Here is a 20,332-nt window from a genome sequence, read left to right as displayed (position 1 = left end):
GACAGGCCCACTGCTCCCCCAGCTTGTGTATCTTGTGCACAGTCCAGCAGGGCTGAGTTTGGCCTAGAGAAGGAAGCTGGTACAGCTTACTTCCCTCCTGGAACAAGTCGGAAGCCAGGACCCAATTGTCACTCTGAATCACAACTGGAGCCCTGGCCTGCTTCTGACAGCCCAATTACGTGCTGGCCCTCTCTCAGGACTTATGGTACACAAATTGGTATCCACAATTTAGCCCAGAGATCAGATTTTTCTGCCACTTTGCCTCTAAAGACAGGGAAATGTTTACACCTTCAAAAGCTGCCATCCCTTTTGGACATAAGGGCCCAAAGTGTGATTGCTCAGGATGTTAGGCCCAAGCTCCTCCATTGGGCCATCAACTGCATTTTCTGGGAGATGACCCCATTGCTCAGATTCATTTTCTCCTCTCTCTCTCCCCCTCCATTTTCTAAGAGTGAAATAAAGAACTAATATGCCAGCGTGAGTAAGGTTACTGATGTGAGTAAAGGTTTGTAGTGTTCAGGCCCTAATTACAATCTGCATAATTTTCCAGCTTTTTAAATTTGCACACACCTCTATTGTTATCGGTATCAGTCAATCGCATTATTTTGGGCTTTACCTGTAACAAACACATTGTTAAAAAAGCCTTGCTGTGAAAGCAGACTTTATGAAAAGCTACCCTTAATTGTTCATGCAGTCTGGAGAGTATTGAACATCTAGTGCTGAACAATGGCTCTTTGATTTTAAATGGCTTGTTAATGTACACTTGTGGGTAATCTGTATGGAGATTCAAAATTGTGAGATTCCTATTTCAAAGAAATCACAAGTCCCTGGTCAAAAGCCCCTCAAAGTACTCTTGGAAAGCTCACATGGAGCTATTACCCCCTAACTTAAAACAATTTTTGGTAGTTGTCTACCAGACCTGGAGGTGAGATTCTGAAATAAGAAGACTCCGACTCAGCAGGATGTTAAAAAGATGTTGAAACGTCATAGCTAAAGAAAAGAAGACAAGATTTGGTCAGGGTCTGCTAACACCTGCTAGATAATCTGACATAGCCATACATTTTTTCCTAGTGTGGATGTACTTCAGTTTTGTCAATCAAGGTCGACCCCAGTGGGAAGCCTACAATTAACTTCAGCCAGCCAAATATCGAGGTAATAGATGTAAACCTATGTCTACACTTGGGAAAAGGTTGCGGTTAGTTTAAGGTTATTATTCATAATCTAGACAAACCCTGTAGGAAAACAAGGGAAAACATGAGAGTTAGTTTTGCGCTATCATAAGGAACTGATTATTTTCCAGTCACCAATTTTATATGCTACCTTTTACTTGACTTAATATAATCAGATCTATCTAGAGAATAATTAGTTTAGGATATTTGAATGAGTAATTAATGACTGCAAGATATGTTCTCATCAGTCTCAGTTTTCTGCTTTTAACACACTGGTAAATAAATCTGAAATTATTGTTGTAATTTGTCTGGAGAAAGTGTTATTCATTTTTTTATTAAACCCCTTAAAGACGCTCACTGATTTTTTGGGGCCAATCTCAAACAACATGTTAATATGCATTTGTTCATTTTTTTCTCACCATGTTAATTAAAACATACTTCAGGCCCCTATCCTGTAAACACTTAAGCATGGATGGACTATAAGGTGGATAGAAAGTGGGCTAGACTGTAGGCTCAACAGGTAGTCATCAGTGGCTTGATGTCTAGTTGGCAGCCGGTATCAAGCAGAGTGCCCCAGGGGTCGGTCCTGGAGCCAGTTTTGTTCAACTAAACTGGGGGGAGAGGTAGATAAGCTCGAAGGTAGGGGTAGGGTCCAGAGTGACCAAGACAAATTGGAGGATTGGGCCAAAAGAAATCTGATGAGGTTCAACAAGGACAAGTGCAGAGTCCTGCACTTAGGAAGGAAGAATCTCATGCACCGCTACAGTCTGGGGAGCGACTGGCTAAGCAGCAGTTCTGCAGAAAAGGACCTGGGGATTACAGGATATGTAATCCTGGATATGAGTCAGCAGTGTGCCCTTGTTGCCAAGAAGGCCAATGGCATATTGGGCTGTATTAGTAGGGCATTGCCCGCAGATTGAGGGAAGTGATTATTCCCCTCTATTCGGCACTGGTGAGGCCACACCTGGAGTATTGTGTCCAGTTCTGGTCCTCCCACTACAGAAGGGATATGGAAAAATTGGAAAGAGTCCAGCGGAGGGCAACGAAAATGATTAGGGGGGCTGGGGCACATGATGTACGAGGAGAAGCTGAGGGAACTGGGGTTATTTAGTCTGCAGAAGAGAAGAGTGAGCGGGGATTTGATAGCAGCCTTCAACTACCTGCAGGGGGGTTCCAAAGAGGATGGAGCTAGGCTGTCCTCAGTGGTAGCAGATGACAGAACAAGAAGCAATTGTCTCAAGTTGCAATGGGAGAGGTCTAGGTTGGATATTACAAAACATTATTTCACTAGGAGGGTGGTGAAGCACTGGAATAAGTTACCTAGGGAGGTGGTGGAATCTCCATCTTTAGAGGTTTTTAAGGCCCGGCTTGACAAAACCCTGGCTGTGATGATTTAGTTGGTGTTGGTCCTGCTTTGAGCAGGGGATTGGACTAGATGACCTCCTGAGGTCTCTTCCAACCCTAATCTTCTATGATTCTCTGTGTATAATCTGATTCATATGAATAGTCTCATAGACTTCAGGGAAAACAATGGAGCTATGCTGATTTACATGAGGATCTGGCCTTCTATGTCCAAACCAAAGAGAGAGAGAGAAAAAGAAAAAGAATCCCTGTCAGACAAATAGTTGCTAAAGGAACAGACCCGTTTAAGGACTATATTTTTGGTGCAATTAGGTTTACTCAATGAGCAATAGGTTTATATTTTTTTAAACCAGAGTAAAGTAAGTCCTGTGCAATCTTACCTATACAATATATATCATGTGCTCTCTATTTTACATATACTTGATTTTGAAAAGTGTGTGAGAGAGAATAGGTGACTTAGCTCCTTACACATTTGGTGTACAGTATTTTCCCCTTATCCTTTGACTTATTCAATCCTCCGAGTGTTACTGTGAAGGACCAGCTCTTTTGTATTTAGATAAAGTGCTTTTATAGAAATTACATAGCAGATTTGACTTTTAGTAATACGAAATCTTAGATTTCATTGCAAACAAATGGAGAGACAGGTCAGCAGAGGGAGCTACTGTAGAAGCAATAAAAGAAAGAAGGGAGTTGTGCTAATTAAACAGAAAAGAAAATAAGTGATCATAGGAAAGAAATTTTGGATTAAAAAAGGGCAAGAAGAGATCAGGCAAGATCTCTTTTACACTGGTGTAAATCAGGAATAAATACATTGAAGACAGCATGAAACCAACGTGAGATCTGAATCAGACCCTTCACGAGAGAAGAGAAGGAACAAAAGGAAAGCAGAAAGAGGCACAGAATTAAGAAGGCTAATAAGACCAAAAAGGTGAAGATGGAAACAAATAAAAGAATTGAATCCATACTGCAATTATTCAAGGCATGATCTTGCTCTGACACTGACTTCAGATTTCACCCAGAGGGTCAGATTTCCAAGTGCTTGAGACCCACATCTAGGGCCAGATTTTCAAAACAGCTCAGCTCCTATTTAGGCAGCCAAATAACTGACAACACTCCTACTGATTTCCAACGGTATAGAATAAGGGCTTAAGAGAGTTTAACTGGTTTTATGCATGATAGTCACAGGTAATTCCAAGATTTATATTTTACTTTTGAGCTCCTGCTCCAGGAATACCTTTAACTTTAAAGGAAGTACCAATGGGTGAACTCCCCCAATATACAGGTTTTTCACATCACCAACATTGTTTCTGGAGCTAACAAAATGTGAAATACTGTCTCAGTCATATGTGTTTATAGCATTGAACCCTAAAGTAGCCCATTTCAGTCTTCATATTCATTTGACCCTGGGAAAGAATAGAGAAATTCCATCATATATAGTCACCTACAGAATTATAGGTTTCAGAGTAACAGCCGTGTTAGTCTGTATTCGTAAAAAGAAAAGGAGTACTTGTGGCACCTTAGAGACTAACCAGTTTATTTGAGCATGAGCTTTCATGAGCTACAGCTCACTTCATCGGATGCATAGCATATCGTGGAAACTGAAGATGAGCTATTGCCAGCAGGAGAGTGAGTTTGTGTGTGTGGTTTTTGGAGGGGGGTGGGGGGGGGTGAGAAAACCTGGATTAGTGCTGGAAATGACCCACCTTGATTATCATGCGCATTATAAAGAGAGGTTTCAAAGAGGGATGGGCTATTACCAGCAGGAGAGTGAGTTTGTGTGTGTGTGTGGGGGGGGGGGGGGGGGGAAGGGTGAGAAAACCTGGATTTGTGCTGGAAATGGCCCTACTTGATGATCACTTTAGATAAGCTGTTACCAGCAGGAGAGTGGGGTGGGAGGAAGTTTTGTTTCATGGTCTCTGTGTGTATATAATGTCTTCTGCAGTTTCCACGATATGCTATGCATCCGATGAAGTGAGCTGTAGCTCACGAAAGCTCATGCTCAAATAAACTGGTTAGTCTCTAAGGTGCCACAAGTACTCCTTTTCTTTCTACAGAATTATGGATCTCTATCAGCCACGGGAACTCAGTTTAGAGCTCATGAAAAATGAAGGAACAAATGGTGAAGTCACATTGCCAGCAGTGGGCTTGCACAGGTGTAACTGGGTGGCCCTTTAACAGGAACTCAGTAAACAATTGTGAAGGTGATGCACAAGGAATAGAATGCAACTCTCTTTCCCATAGCTATATTGGCTATGATGTGCTAACAGGAGTAGAAAGACGCAATAGCATATCATAGTCAGCAATAGACACTGCTGAGCACATCTATCCACAAAAAAACGCATCATTTTTTGCATAGTCACTTTTCACACAAGACCTACAGGGGTCAGATTCCTTAGCTGATGTCAATAGAGCAGGGGTTCTCAAACTTCATTGCACCATGCCCCTGTTCTGACAACAAAAATTGATACATGACCCCAGCAGAGGGGACCGAAGCCTGAGCCTGCCCAAGCCCCGCTGCTCTGGGTGGGGCAAAGCCAAAGACCGAGCCCCACCGCCATGGGCAGGGGGCCAGAGCGCAAGGGCTTCAGTCCCAAGTGGAGGGCTTGTAAGCTGAGCCCCACCACCCAAGGCTGAAGCCTTTGGGTTTTGGCTTCAGCCTCGGGCGGTGGGGCTTGGGCTTGGGCTTCAGCCCTGGGCTTCAGCCCTGGGCCCCAGCAAGTCTAATGCCAGCCCTGGCGATCCCATTAAAACGGGGTCCTGACCCACAGTTTGAGAATAGCTGCAATAGAGCTATACTGATTTGCACCATTTGAGGATATGGCCCCGGAGTTTCTGTCATTCTGTTCCCTCTCTTCTCCCTTGTGAACAATTTCAAAAATAAATTTATTTACGTTGCTATTAATGTCATGACTATATCGTTACTATTTACAAAAGGCAATAAAAGAAATTTATGCTTCTTATAGCAGCAGTATTATTTGGAGCCAAACATTCTAGGGATATTAAAGAGGCGTTATAAAAAAGGCATAGTTGTCAACTGTACTGAATTTCTGGCTCTGGGACTGCTGTACAATAGCACTATACTTCTTTCTTTTTTTTAAAATCTAAATCTTCTTGCTAAGGTTGCTGCTGCTTATGTCACTGATCTGCTGGTCTCCTGCTCTGCTGAGTTAGCACCATATTGCCTGCTATCAGGCACTGACAGGAAATACCAGCTTCTGGAGGTGTATCTCAGCAGCAGCTAAGGAAGGGTGAATGATATCTTTGGAATTGATTCTGCACAGCTTACTGAGGCAAAACCCTTAGTAAGGCAAGGTGTGCAGGATCTGGTCATCAATATAAAATGTTTACAGGACTGAATAAAGCAGAAAGGCAGGGAAATGTGGAGAACAGAGAAGACATACATGGGAGAAAGAGAGGCAGAGCTGAGGGGGGGCAGATATTGAGGAGGAAAATGAACTCTTCGTCTATTTTCCTTCTCTCTGCCCTTTTCCATTATATTATCATCTCCTTTTGCCCCTTCATGCTTTTCTCAGTTGCACCCACTCATGGGACTCAGCCAGGAGATTGGATGGAACCTGGAATCTTCGCCAGGACCATTGAGTCTCTTGACAAATTAGCAGGTGTTCTTCAATGCATGGAGTTTAGTGCACTTGGCAGCCAGTGTAAATCATGAAGAGAATTAGAACTAAAGAAAGGCCCAGACCAAAAGCCTGGATCTGGACATGGATCAGCATTTGCAGAGAGAGCCTCTCTCTAAAGTGGACCAAATATGAATGCCCCAGAACTTTGAGAAGTTCTGATTTGGACCCAAATTGTGAAGCCCTATGCTACGGACTACTCAGATCCAGAGTTTGGGTGTTGCCGTTCACATAGATGTGAAACTAGGCTTTGGATCCGGGTCCATCCTTAGTGATCAGAGAGAACTCTGAAAACATCCTAGATGATATTTTAAAGCAAGAGAGTTTCCTCACCCTGAAAATTATTCCTCTATTCATACTGCATGCCATGCTCCTGAGGGAATAAGAGGCTAAGAAATAAGGAGAGGAGACAGAACAGAGTGGACACGAAAAAAGTATATGAAATAATGAATGGCATAGAGAGAGTCAATTTGACCTTCAGAGTATTCTGTAAACCCTTATGTTTTTTCAGGCATTTGAGGAAGGTGAAGACAGAGTGAGAATCAAGCTTTGAGGTATTTTGTGATCTGTCATCTTGATTATCTGGGTTGCTTTGTAATATAGGCTTGGGCTGTCTAGATGGGGCTGGCTTTTTTCTTGGTATAGTTGTGGTATTTTAAATGTCAGGAGGGCCTATATCTGGTACGAATATTTTTTGTAATTAAATAATCAGAATTATTAAATAAACTCAGTACTCCTATCTACTTTTCCCTATCTACCACGAGGACCTAAAACTAAGCTGGAAAGGCAACACATTTAAAAAGGGGAAGAGAAAATACTTCCTTTAAAGCAAAGCATATAGAACCTGCAGAACACCTGCCACATGATTTTACTGAGACAAAGAGCTCAGTAGGCATTTATTGAGTGACAGTATCACGTACATTTATACTAATTAAAATATATAAAATGCACCATTCTTTACCACTGATTAAACTTCCTCTATAGATATGTTATTACGCATTACAGGGAATTTGCACTTTCCTCTGAAACATGAGACAGACTACCAAGTTCCCAACTAGATGGAGTATTGGTTTGAAATAATACCAGGTATGGTAGTTCCTATTTAAGAAACTGTGCCAGCTGTTGGCTGAGGAAAATGTTACTGATCCTGAGGGCTGGAATAATACTTTGTTCTAACATCATGTGGGGATGAGGAAAATATCTCTAAAACCATTTATGGTTCAACAGTTAAAAACACTCCCAATTTTGAACCAGACACACAGCCAGCAATGCACTGGATATTTCAGTGGGCCTGTTTTTTCCAAATATATTGCAAAGATACATTTCAGAACTTCCACAGCATACATATCAACACTAACAATGTCATCTAGTGCTTTTTGCTTTCACTCAGGCCTATTCAAATGTCCATCAGAGAGAAAACTTACTCTTTTACCAGTTAAGGTGATTGAATTAAAAAATCAAATCAAAATCAAAGTCCATCGCCTAATGAAATAGAAACAGAGATCAGAGTCCAACAGAGCAGGACAACCAAGTAATATTTTTCCTCCTTTTTATTGCTTTTTTCCCACTGCGGGAAGCATTGTAATTTGCAGGCAAGCAACATACATACATTAGGGATGGTTTCCATTTTTTGCAATCAAATTATTTTCATTAAATCCAGGCTCTGCATATGTTGATTTTATAAGAACAGTTTTGCTCAACAGCCGATCCAACAACCTCCCTCTGTTTGTGTTAAATAATTATTCATTTCTGGAGGAAACACTTCAAGACATAGAGTAGAAAAAAATATTTTTGTGTAGCATGTCTCTAAAATGTAACTTAGCAGCCTATATACCATGTGACTAAAAATTTAGGACCATTTCATTGCCCAAGAGGGGAAACCAGAGCTAGGAAACTGCAGGCGTCAACTCATGGATTTTCCTACAGAGTTGTATCAGGGACATGAGCAGAGGATTTGTGTTCCTTCCATAGAGCAGGCAGGTCCAACACTCACTTAACCCATGGATGTCCCAATATCTACAAGAAAACCTTGAGAACATAAGCACACATATGGATGGCATGAAGGCCCAGTGCCTGTCTATTATACCCCAAGCCATCCCTGCTCTATGGGGAACTATAGCTACATGTGTCTGTGCAGTCTGCAGATGCATCTCTCCCAAGTAGTGTTTCAATCTGTGGACAGAAATCCCTTCGATATATTTCTTTTTTTGGCGGGGAGACAATATCGTGGACAGGGTCTATCCCCTGATCTCACTCCCACCCAACCCATGGAGCTTTGAAGTGCAGGGGTTTCTGTGGGATTGAAGCATGCAGCAGATCTGATGCTACCTTTTCCTTTTTTGGCTGACTGCTTTCGATTGGGTTTTGCTCCTCTGCCCTCATGTTAAAGGAGAAGAGACTACGGGCCCTAGAAATTAAGAACAACTTCTTTTCCACGAGCCAGTTGTACAAGCAGTATTTAACTTTTTGCTCCATTGATTTCCCTATTGCTTTACTATAGCTTTGCATAGTATAAAAGCATGAGGATCATAGAACAGCTCATTGGTACAGGATATGAAATAACTTTATTATCATATGCTAGAAATAGCTGTGTGAACTCTAAACTATGCTTCAAATATCTTATATCCCCCATTTACTTTCTTTTGGTGCTTGTATATCAGAGACTTGGGACCAGATTGTGGTACTGTGATACCTTTACTCACATTGAATAGTCTCTTATTACATATATAGTCTCATTGATTTCAGTGCAACTACTCCTGGAGTAAGATACTACACTTGGTGTGGTAGACAATATTCTGGACAAACCTCATGGAATCAAGATAAAATGTACACTTTATTGAATTAGGTTTGAGACCTTTGGGGTCCATTGTATAAAAATGCAATTGTTCCTGTGTTATTGTATGCAACTTCTCTAGTAGGAGAGGATGATAATGTAATTCCTCAGCTGTTTGAAACCACACCCCTAGAGAAGTTTATATATATATATATAAACTTTATATATATATATATGATCAAACTGGATTCTCCAGGGACCAACAGACAAAGACAGGATTTTGGGATAGGCTGGTTTTAAACTGGCCCAGAGCCTATTTCCTGATCTAGCAAACAGACAGGACCCCTGGTCCACAGAAGGACCAACTCCTTAGGGAAGGGTTGGAAGCACTGGGCCTATTGAGGCCCCATAAGACTGTGTTTGTTCTGAGCTAAAGTTCAGATGAACTTGAACCCACAAGGAAATCCCCTGGGTGTGGTTTGGAAGGACTGCTCCTGCTAGAGTCAATGTTAGGGTAGGGGTGATCTCTGGTAAGCTGATTAGCATGTGTGTTTATTCCTTTATTGTTTTTAATATGTTTTCTCTGTAATGCTTTTCACCTTAAGCATAAAATAGTACTGTTTAGAAAGAGCTGTGTGGGAAGTTGCAACAGTGGGCAGTCACACTGTTAGCTGTCTCTGAAGAGAAAGCAAACAGGTGTGCATGGGAAGTCTGTCTTTGCTGGATGTAACACAGTGAAGGCAGGGAACTATTCAGCCTGGAGATACTCTAGTCAGAAGGGAGTGAGACATGGATCTTCACCCAAGAAAAGCAATGGCTGGGGAGCTGGAAGCCTGAGAGGGCTGCCCTTGTCGGTCCATAAAGGGAGAATACAGGTATAATTGCCCTGAACTGTGATACCTTACTACCTATTCAGTCTAACTGAATTCAATGGAGCTACTTCTGGAGTAAGATAGCCTTACTCATACCAAGTATATTATCTCTGTCTGGCCCTTCTCTTGTCCCATTGTGCTTCACCCCAGTTTCTCTCTGTAGTGAGGTGGTGTGGTGCCCCACCACCCCGCCGAGGGAAGAACCTCCCCAGACACCAAAGTGGGCAGAGCCAATGGATCCTGCGCCCACCCCCCAGAGGTCAAGGAGCAGGACAGAAAGTAGAAAAGCCCAACCCCGGAGCTCAGTTGGGCAACAGCAGCCGGAGAGGTCAGACGCCCATGGCCTGGCTCCGGCTTGGGAGACCCCAGCAAGCCGCGGCTGACCCAAGGACTGGCCGGACCGGCCGATGCCTGACGCTGACCGACGCCCAGAGGAGCAGCCGAGCCTACCCCTTGTCAGCTATCCAGAGGAGCGGCCATGCCTACCCCTCACCAGCTACCCAGAGGAACGGCCAAGTCTACCCCTCGCTGGCGACCCAGAGGAGCCCATGGTGCTGGAACCCTCCAAGGGCACCACGCTGACCCTGGTACCCTACGAGGGGGAGTCCGGAAGTAGCCAGGGGGCAGCTGACCCCAGTCTGGCTGCAGCACTGCCAGAGCCAATGTCAGTGTGTTGTGGCCAGGATCCCCACTGTCACAGCAGCAGGTCTTTGACCGCTGCTAGGGCCCCGAGCTGGGACGCAGTGGAGTGGGAGGGCCTGTGACCCCCCTGCCACCCACCTTGCGGGTGGCCGTCTCCCCCTGGTTGCTAAAGCCAGGGCCTGGGCCTATACTGAGCTATTTGCTCAGCCCCTGCCTAAGGGCCTGAGCACCTGACTGTTTCCTTGCTGCCCCGCCCTGACCCAGGGCCTGGGCTTATATCGAACTGCTTGCGGGACCCAGCCTGAAGGTCTGGGCCACAGACTGGGTATTCCCCAACCCAGCCGAGAGTGTAGTGTGGCGGTGTGGTGCCCCACCACCCCGCTGAGGGACAAGCCCCGGCTTAGTTCCCTTACAATCTCACAGCCAAACTGCCTTTAATTACACCTTTTGTATTTCCAGTGATTTCAGGGTTGTTGCATTGTGTTCTTTACTGTGGGTCTCACTCAGCTGACATTTAAGCTAATAGATAAACGAGCAGATAAAATGATATTCTTGCAGGGCAGCATTGGTGTGACATGTTTCTAGTACATCTTGAGAGGAGAACTTACAGACACAAAATATTTGAAACCATTAATGCAGTGGCAAAAAGGGACACATTTCAAAGGAGACACTTTCTTCAGAGCTGAGACAGTAGTGGGCATTGGCACAAATCTGAATAATCCTTTTGATGAAAGTGGGCTGATGCACAGTATTAACAAATGCAGCGAACACTCATACGTCACCAAGTCACGTTATTAAACTGTGTCCTTCCCTTGTCTCCTGAAGTTATGTTTTAAATACTAGCTTTCCTCAACAGTCTCATCTGACTAATCTTTTCATGCCCCAGTAGCCTTAATACCAGTTTCCTAACTCTGCTATTTGTTGATGTGCGGCACCAGTACTGCACCAATAACTGAGAATTATTTAGCTTATCAGATTTCTTATAGCTTTATGAGAATTTTTTTTCTGCTCTGATGACTGCAGAGGCTTGGCTAATGTTTTGTATTATACATGTAAATGGTGTCATATTTATTATACCGCCTGTCTATTCAATTCATAAGAGTCTCAGGAACGTTCAGAAACACACATTAGTAGAAAACATTAGTTGCATTATTATTTTTGACTCTCGCAACTATATATATATATATTGTGATAGAACCAGGCCAGTTGGGTTCAGCAGAGTAGCCCCCCCCTTATTGGGATCCAGGAAGTGGGTGGGCGAAGCCTGCCCACTGCTAAAGGATCCCCGCCCAGCCTAAGGGGGGGATCCACAGGACCTGGGAAACCAAATAATTACGGGGGACAACTAATGAACAACAGGAACGGGAGTGCGGTCAAAGGGTCAAACAAAGGGAACCGGATGGGGACACCGAGCAGAGAACCCCGGACAGCGCCCACCGCTCCTCAAAGGCGTCAAGGAAGTCAGTGGACGCCGCCCAGAGGAACTCTGCCCGGAGGCGTGAACAGACAGAGGATCAGAAATAGGCCCCGCAGTCGCAGGAGACTCCATCAGCCAACCTCCTCACCCTGGTTTTATAGATGGCCACTTTCGCCAGGGCCAGGAGGAGGTTGACTAGGAGGTCTCGCGACTTAGTGGGGCCACGGACAGGGAGTGCATAGATAAGGAGGTGAGGAGAAAAGTGCAACCAAAACCTTAACAAAATATTCGTGAGGAGCCGGAATAGGGGCTGCAACCTGGCACACTCCAGATAGACGTGCGCCAGGGTTTCCCTCACGCCGCAAAAGGGGCAGGTATCCGGGATTGAGGTGAACCGCGCCAAGTACACGCCCGTGCTCACGGCCCCGTGAAGGAGCCACCAACTGATATCCCCGGCGGGCCTCGGGACTAAGGTGGAATAGAGGCTGGCCCACCGGGGCTCCTCACCCTCTAGAGGTGGCAGGAGGTCCCGCCACTTTGTATCAGGGCGGAACGCGAGGGTGAGGACATGAAGGGTGTGGAGAACGAGCATGTAGAGATGTTGTTTTGGCGCGGTCTGGAACCAGACCGGCTGCAGCTCGTGTAGCCGGCTCACGGTGAAGGGGCGGGGGGGTCGGTCGGGTCCACGGGGCAGGGGCCCGATGAAAAGGTCCAGAGGGCCTGGGGTGTTCAGCAGAGTAGCAGAAGGCCGATCTGCTGGCCACTGGATGAACAGTTTTCTGTTCCCTGACTGATCAGAGCAGGGGCTGCTCCAGGCTAATGAGAACACCTGACTCCAATTAACCCGCAAAGAGTCAGGTGAGGCCATTAAGCTAATGTGACCATCTGACTCTAATTAAGGCCCCTCTGCTAGTATAAAAGGGCTCACTCCAGTCAGGTAGAGAGGAGTCAGAGGAGAGGAAGTGTGGCTGGTTAATGAAGACACCCTCAAGTCATTGGTAAGGGAGAAGCAGGAGAGCTGTGGGGAAGTGGCCCAGGGAAATGTAGCAACTCTGTCGGTAAAAGGTTGGCTGTCAACAGCTGCTGACATTAGGGTCCCTGGGCTGGAACCTGGAGTAGAGGGTGGGTCTAGGTTCCCCCCAACGCACCACTACAGAAACACGTCCTGGGAGGGGAAAAACAGGCCCCTGTCAGGACAGGAGGCTAAACTGTTTTGGCATGAGGCTGTAGGAGCAACAGAGACTGGGAATTCTCTCACCAGCCTCCATTGCTGGTTTATGATGAAAAGGGCTCAGTAGAGAGAAGGGCTACGTGGAGGGTTGCAGTGAGCCTCTGAAGCTAGCATAAACAGCCTGGAAGCGTGGGACCCATGGGGACAAAGTTGGAGCTCTGCCACTATATATATATTTAAAGCACCCCATTGCTTTATATAGGAACTATATATATAACAATCCCATTGTTAAGTAACTTAAGATTCCTTAGTGATATTATTTTGATTAAGGGACCTATGGAGTCAGGTTCAGGTTTCTATAATGTATTATGGAAAAAAAGTCAAGCCATGTGACTCATTTTCTTGCTCATGAATATATCAGCAAACATGTGATTAGATCCTCATCTTCCATGGTGCTCAGCACTTTGCAGGATTGAGTCCATAAAGATGTATTTTAATAGGGCATCTTAGTTTATTATCAATATTACAGTAGCATGCCGCAGCCCCAACTGAGATCAAAGCCCTATTGTGCTTGGTATGGTATAGCCATATAGTAAAAGACTATTCCTGCCCTGTTAAGTTTATAGTCTGAATAGACTGGACTGACAAAGGTGGGGTGGGAAACCGGCACAAAAAAGTGAAATGACTTGCCCAAGGTCAGCGACAGAACTGGGAGAGACAACCCAGTTCTCACAGGGTCCAATCTAGCTCATTACCCACTGCACCATCCTGCCTTCAAAAGAACTGAAGATATAAACCTGATTTGACCTGGTAAAATGAGTCTCATTAGCCACTGCAAAAAAGAAAACCTAGCATGTCTGACTATGTTTGGTGTATTACAGGTAACATTTTGACAAGGTAATATAAATCCACAGGATTTTGTGTGTATTTTTAGCTTCCTAACAGAATGAACTAGGAATATATCACATTCACAGAATCTAATCTTTCATCAGTGTAGCTCTCAGGATTTTTGTCAAACCAAATGCAGAGGGTCACAAATCACAGAATTTTCCAGGGATTTTGTGTTTCTGGTGTGGGTAGCTTGAGCTTCTTAATACTTGAAAATCTATAAACATGATTTTTCTTCTAGCCTTTCATTTTTTGAAATCTTGCAAGCAATAAGCACTCAGAACAAATATGATTGCCATTGCTCTTGGCTGAACCACACACCTAGTCAGTTCAAGGTTAAGGCCCTTTACAGCTGTGCTGACCACAATCCTTAAAATATTGCTGACTGGTTATCATCTCAAAAAATCTATGTGCTAAAGATGGAGTTTCCCTTTGAAGAGGCTCAACATTTATAGAGAAAAATAATTCTAGGGTCAATGTGGATCTGCTGATAGACTGGGTGACATGCAGTGGCATTGTTTACTCACTTTGTCAGGCTTGGGTTTTCCTCTTCTAAAAGAGCAAGCGCTTTGTGCAGTCACACTGCACACCTCATTATAGCTAGGAAAGCACAAATTAAATATCAGATAAAACAAGAGTACTGTTTTTAGCCTCTTAGGTTGCACATATTGGAGAAATTCTATGCCTCTTTATTAAGGACATTACTGATGTGGGGAATTCAAAGTGAACAAGGTGACACAAAGGGTGGGATGGGTAACAGGATATTTATAGAATATAAGGCCAAAAGGAACTATTGTGGTCATCTAGTCTGACCTGTAAAACACAAGCCATAGGACATCTCTGAATTAATTCCTGTTTGAACTAGAGCATGTTTCTTAGGAAAAACATACCATCTTCATTTAAAAGTTTCCAGGGATGGAGAATCCACCACAACCCTCGGTAAATTGTTCCTATGACTAATTACCCTCCCTGTTAAAAACGGGCATGTGATGGGGCTGGTGCTGCCTAGTGGTTAGGTCATGGGGTCCCAGCTATCCCCCCTGTATGGCATTCCTTGCCAGCAACCACACCGCTGCTGTGGTGATCCCCCTTCTGGTAGGTAGCGATTCCACTCAGGTCACCAGTTGTGTTCACCCCCTTATGGGCAAACAGAGTCCACCAAAATATATGTAGTTCAATGGCCGCACAAAAGAAAGGGCCAATAGGCCACCTCCTTGCCCCAGTGGGTGGTGTGTCCTTGACTCCGGGCTTACATTGTCTCTATCCTCCCCAGATTTCCAAGGGAGAGGAGATGAGCACTGTGCCCTCTTCACAAAGGGTGGTTGGTAGGGGGAGCCCAGGCCCTCCATCTCCACTGGGCTCCAACCCAGGGCCCTACAAGAGGCCATGCTAACAAACACCCCAGAGTGCTTCAGGAATGCTTCCCTGGGCCACTTCCTACCACTTACTTCCTCAGTCCAAAGCATGGTCAAAAGCTTCACAAATGATCCACCCAAAGGCTAGTCCCTTCTGTAGGACCTGGGTTAGCTGCCACTTGCAGATTGCTGCCCTGCAGCCTGGACTGTTACTGTGTCCATACTCAGGTGCTCCTAAGATAGATCTCTCCTGTCTGTCCCCTACTGAGCTGTCTGTGTCTCTCTTTTTAAGTTCCTCCTTCAGCTGGAGCAGGCTCTGCAGGTGTGGCAGGGTGGAGGCACCTGGGCCCAGTACAGCTCCTTAATCTGTCCCAGTTTATACCCCCATCAGACGGTATCTTATTTCTAGTCTGAATTTATCAAGCTTCAGCTTCCAGCCAGGGATCTTGTTATACCTTTGTCTGCTAAACTGAAGTGCCCTCTATTATCAAATGTCTATTACTCATGTAAGTATGTATAGACTGATCAAATCACCCCTTAACCTTCTCTTAAGATAAACAGATTGATTTGTAGTTTTCACCAATCCTTTAATCATTACTGTGGTTCTTCTCTGAACCCTCTCCAATTTATCAACATCCTTCTTGAACTGCGGACACCAGATCTGGACACAGTATTCCAGTAATGGTTGCACCAGCGCCACATACAGAGATAATGCAATTTCCCTACTCCTATTTGAAATTCCCCTGTTTACATATCCAAGGATCCCATTAGCTCTTTTCGCCACAGCATCACCCTGGGACCTCATGCTCCGCAGATTATCCACATGAATTCACCCTTTCTCCAATCCAAAAGCCTTAACTGCTTGGGTGCTAAAATGCAAAACTCCTTCCCAGGTGTTCCTGGGTGCTAAAAGATATAGTTGTCCTCTCTCCAGCTCTAAAATTTACAGCTTCCCCCTAACTTCAGTACAAAAATTGGTGGCACACTGACATTTATAGGCAGTGTACAATACACTTTAAATTAACTTCAAAATCAATACAGCTTATAAGGAACACTGCACAGACTATACTGAATGGTATGGCATTGCCATATCAGTCAATCTCCCCACTGTATTTTCCACTGAGTGCATCCGATGAAGTGAGCTGTAGCTCATGACAGCTTATGCTCAAATAAATTTGTTAGTCTCTAAGGTGCCACAAGTCCTCCATTTCTTTTTACATAACTGCCAGTCTACTGAAGTCCCTGCAATATAATTTAATAATATTAGTATCCAGCTCTTATATGGTACTTTTTATCCATAGATCTCAATGGGCTTTTACAAAAGAGGTCAGCATCATAGTCACCTTTTTACAGATGGGGAAACTGAGGAACAGAGACATGGATGCACATGTGAGTGTTCTAATCACTGGGCTATGGGATAGTCTGATGTGAGGCTCCCCCAGTCTCTCCTATTGAAGTTGTTTTACTGGGTAAATAATTGGAGTCATTGGAGCAGAGGGACTGAATCCTTCTCTTAAGGTAAGTGCCTTAACTACCAGCTACTGAGTCATTCTCATGCTTGTGTGCGAGCGCTCGCTCTCTCTCTCGACCAAATGACACTTTGAGAGCGAGCGAGAGACAATGATTCTATAGCGGGAGGTTGGAGCACTCACTCCGGATCCAGTGCCCCTGCTCCAACGACTATTTAAAAAATATTTATTCACAATGGAACAGCTTCACCAGGAGAGACTGAAGGAGGCCCACATCAGAATCTCTCATAGCCCAGAGGCTACAGCACTCACCTGAGAGGTGGCAGATCATTATCCAAATCCCTTCTCCCCTCACATGGATTTTAATTTACAGGTAAACTGAGTAACATGCAGTAACACTGTTTACGCTCTTCTGCCTGCTCGTCTTTGAATTTATGTAAGGACTTTGAACAGGATTTCTAATTATCACTGACCTCCTATTCCTGCTGTGTTCAGCGATTCACACTGCATACTGTGCTTCAAGGTCACACATAGCAGAAGAATGTACAGGAAGATGGTGCCCTAGGTATGCGCATATGCTCCCAAAATACTGAATAGCTAAAAGATAAGTGACTGAAGGCTGCATCATTGTTTTGAGACAAATGTCATTACCATTGTAGGTTGGAAAACACAAATTGCTGACATCTATGCATTCTAGCTCTCACGTTTTCTGGTGGCCAGCATCAGAAGTGACTAGGTTCAGAATGATAATTTCAAGTGAAATCCGTTGACTTTTGCAAGAACTGAAAAGGCCCCATAGGTAAGGCTATGATTTTGTCATGGATATTTTTAGTAAAAGTCAGGGACTGCTCACGGGCAAAAAACAAAAAAATCACGGAAGCAGTGACCTGTCCCTGACTTTTACTGAAAACATCCCTGACAAAATGGGGAGAGGCGGGTTCAGCAGGGACCCCATTGCCCAATGGCTGGGAGGGGTCCCCCCACTGCCCTGCAGGGCTGGGAGCTGCAGGGTGTCTCCTCTGCTGCCCATGGCAGCTGGAGAATTAAGGGGACCCCCAGCCACTGAGCAGTTCCAGCATCTGGGAGCTGCAGGGGGCCCCCCACCCACGGCCGCTCAGCAGCTCTGGGGTCCCTCTGCCGCCACTGCTGATGAATGGGAGCTGCGGTGGGGCCCCGGCTGCTTGCGGCGGCTGAGCTGCTGCAGGGGGGACCCCTGACAGCAGCAATGGCTGGGCTGCTCAGGGGTCATCACCAGTGATGGCAGCTGGTCAGTTGCAGGGGGTCCCACCACCCACAGCTGTGAGAAAGTCCCCTGCTGCCCGCAGAGGCTGGGCTGCTGCGGGGCCCCCAATGTCATGGAGGTTGCTGGAGGTCATGGATTCTATGACCTCTGTGACACAATCTTAGCCTTACCCATAGGTATCCAGAAATAAAAAGTACATTCAGTAAAACTGAAATCAAATCAAAACCCCTAGTTCTGTTCTAATTATTGTCACATATAGAGTTAAAGAGCTGAAACAGTTTGCCATTATCTGAAGTTTACTAAGATGAATTGTAGGCCATGTAATTCAGAGCAATCTCTGCTGGATATAATAAAATAGAAAATTTCTTGCTGTAAGACGTTTTTTGTGTCATCCTGGCAACTTTTGTTATAGCAAAACAAATTTTTAAGTACATCAGAACGAGGCAGCCTGCTAAACAACCAGTGGGGCCACTGGACAACTGAGATGATAAAGGAGCACTCAAGGACGATAAGGCCATTGCGGAGAAACTAAATGAATTCGTTGCATCAGTCTTCACGGTTGAGGATGTGAGGGAGATTCCCAAACCTGAGCCATTCTTTTTAGGTGACAAATCTGAGGAACTGTCCAAAATTAAGGTTTCATTAGAGGAGGTTTTGGAACAAATTGATAATAAGTAATAAGTCACCAGGACCAGATGGTATTCACCCAAGAGTTCTGAAGGAACGCAAGTGTGAAATTGCAGCATTACTAACGGTCGTCTGTAACCTTATCATTTAAATCAGCTTCTGTACCAAATGACTGGAGGATAGCTAACGTGATGCCAATTTTTAAAAGGGGCTCCAGAGGAGACCGCGGCAATTACAGGCTGGTAAGCCTGACTTCAGTACTGGGCAAACTTTTTGAAACTCTAGTAAAGAATAAAATTGTCAGGCACAGAGAGAAACACTAGTTTGTTGGGGAACAGTCAGTGTTTTTTGTAAAGGGAAATCATGCCTCACCAATCTACTAGAGTTCTTTGGGGGGTTCAACAAACATGTGGACAAGAGGGATCCAGTGGATATAGTGTATTTAGATTTTCAGAAAGCCTTTGACAAGGTCCCTCACCAAAGGCTCTTAAGCAAAGTAAGCAGTCATGGGATAAGAGGGAAGGTTCTCTCATGGATTGGCAACTGTTTCCTATCTTTTAGCCAAAGTGTAGGAAAAAATGGTCCATTTCCAGAATGGAGAGAGGTAAATAGTGGTGTCCCCCAGAAGTCTGTACTGGGCCCAGTCCTATTTAACATATTCATAAATGACTGGAAAAAGGGGTAAACAGTGAGGTGGAAAAAATTGCAGATGATACAAAACTACTCAGGATAGGCAGGTAGACTGCAAAGAGCTACAAAAGGATCTCTCAAAACTGGGTGATTAGGCAACAAAATGGCAGATGAAATTCCATGTTGATTAATGCACATTGGAAAACATAATCCCAAATATACGTATAAAATGATGGAGTCTAAATTAGCTGTTACCACTCAGGAAAGAGATTTGGAGTCACTGTGGATAGTTCTCTGAAAACATCCACTCAATGTGCAGCGGCAGTCAAAAAAGCGAATAGAATGTTGGGAATCATTAAGAAAGGGATAGATAACAAGACAGAAAATATCATATTGCCTCTATATAAATCCACAGTACGCCCACATCTTGAATACTGCATGCAGATATGGTTGCCCCATCTGAAAAAAGATATATTGGACTTGGAAAAGGTTCAGAAAAAGGCAACAAAAATTATTAGGGGTATGGAACAGCTGCCATATGAGAGGAGATTTAAAAGACTGGGCCTTTTCAGCTTGAAAAAGAAATGACTAAGGGGGGATATGATAGAGGTCTATAAAATCATGACTGGTATGGAGGAAAGTAAATAAGGAAGTGTTATCTACTCCCTCTCAACACAAGAACTAGGGTCCACCAAATGAAATTAGTAGGCAGTAGGTTTAAAACAAACAAAAGGAAGTATTTTTTTCACACACCACACAATCAACCTGTGGAACTCCTTGCCAGAGGATGTTGTGAAGTCCAAGACTATAATAGTGTTTAAAAAAGAACTAGATAAATTCATGGAGGATAGGTCCATCAATGGCTATTAGCTAGGATGGGCAGGGATGGTGTCCATAGCCTCTGTTTGCCAGAAGCTGGGAATGGGCGACAGGGGATGGATCACTTGATGATTACCTGTTCTGTTCATTCCCTCTGGGGCACCTGGCATTGGCTACTGTCGGAAGACAGGATACTGGGCTAGATGGACCTTTGGTCTGACCCAGTATGACCATTCTTATGTAGAAACGACTGAAAG

General features: G+C 44.5%; 1 long non-coding RNA gene across 1 annotated transcript; it reads right to left on the bottom strand.

Moving 5' to 3' along the window:
• Positions 1 to 1,643: 1,643 nt before the first annotated feature.
• On the bottom strand, positions 1,644 to 18,810 carry LOC122462423. The gene is made up of 3 exons (XR_006284960.1): positions 18,800 to 18,810; positions 7,312 to 7,316; positions 1,644 to 1,780 (listed from the first exon to the last, which is right to left on the bottom strand). It is a non-coding gene; the product is annotated as an uncharacterized LOC122462423 (long non-coding RNA).
• Positions 18,811 to 20,332: the final 1,522 nt, after the last annotated feature.

This window comes from Chelonia mydas, chromosome 11, assembly GCF_015237465.2.
Source record: "Chelonia mydas isolate rCheMyd1 chromosome 11, rCheMyd1.pri.v2, whole genome shotgun sequence".
Classification (NCBI taxonomy): Eukaryota; Metazoa; Chordata; order Testudines; family Cheloniidae; genus Chelonia; species Chelonia mydas.
The sequence above is the reverse complement of the archived record's forward strand: the minus strand, read 5'-3'. Positions and strand labels throughout refer to the sequence as shown.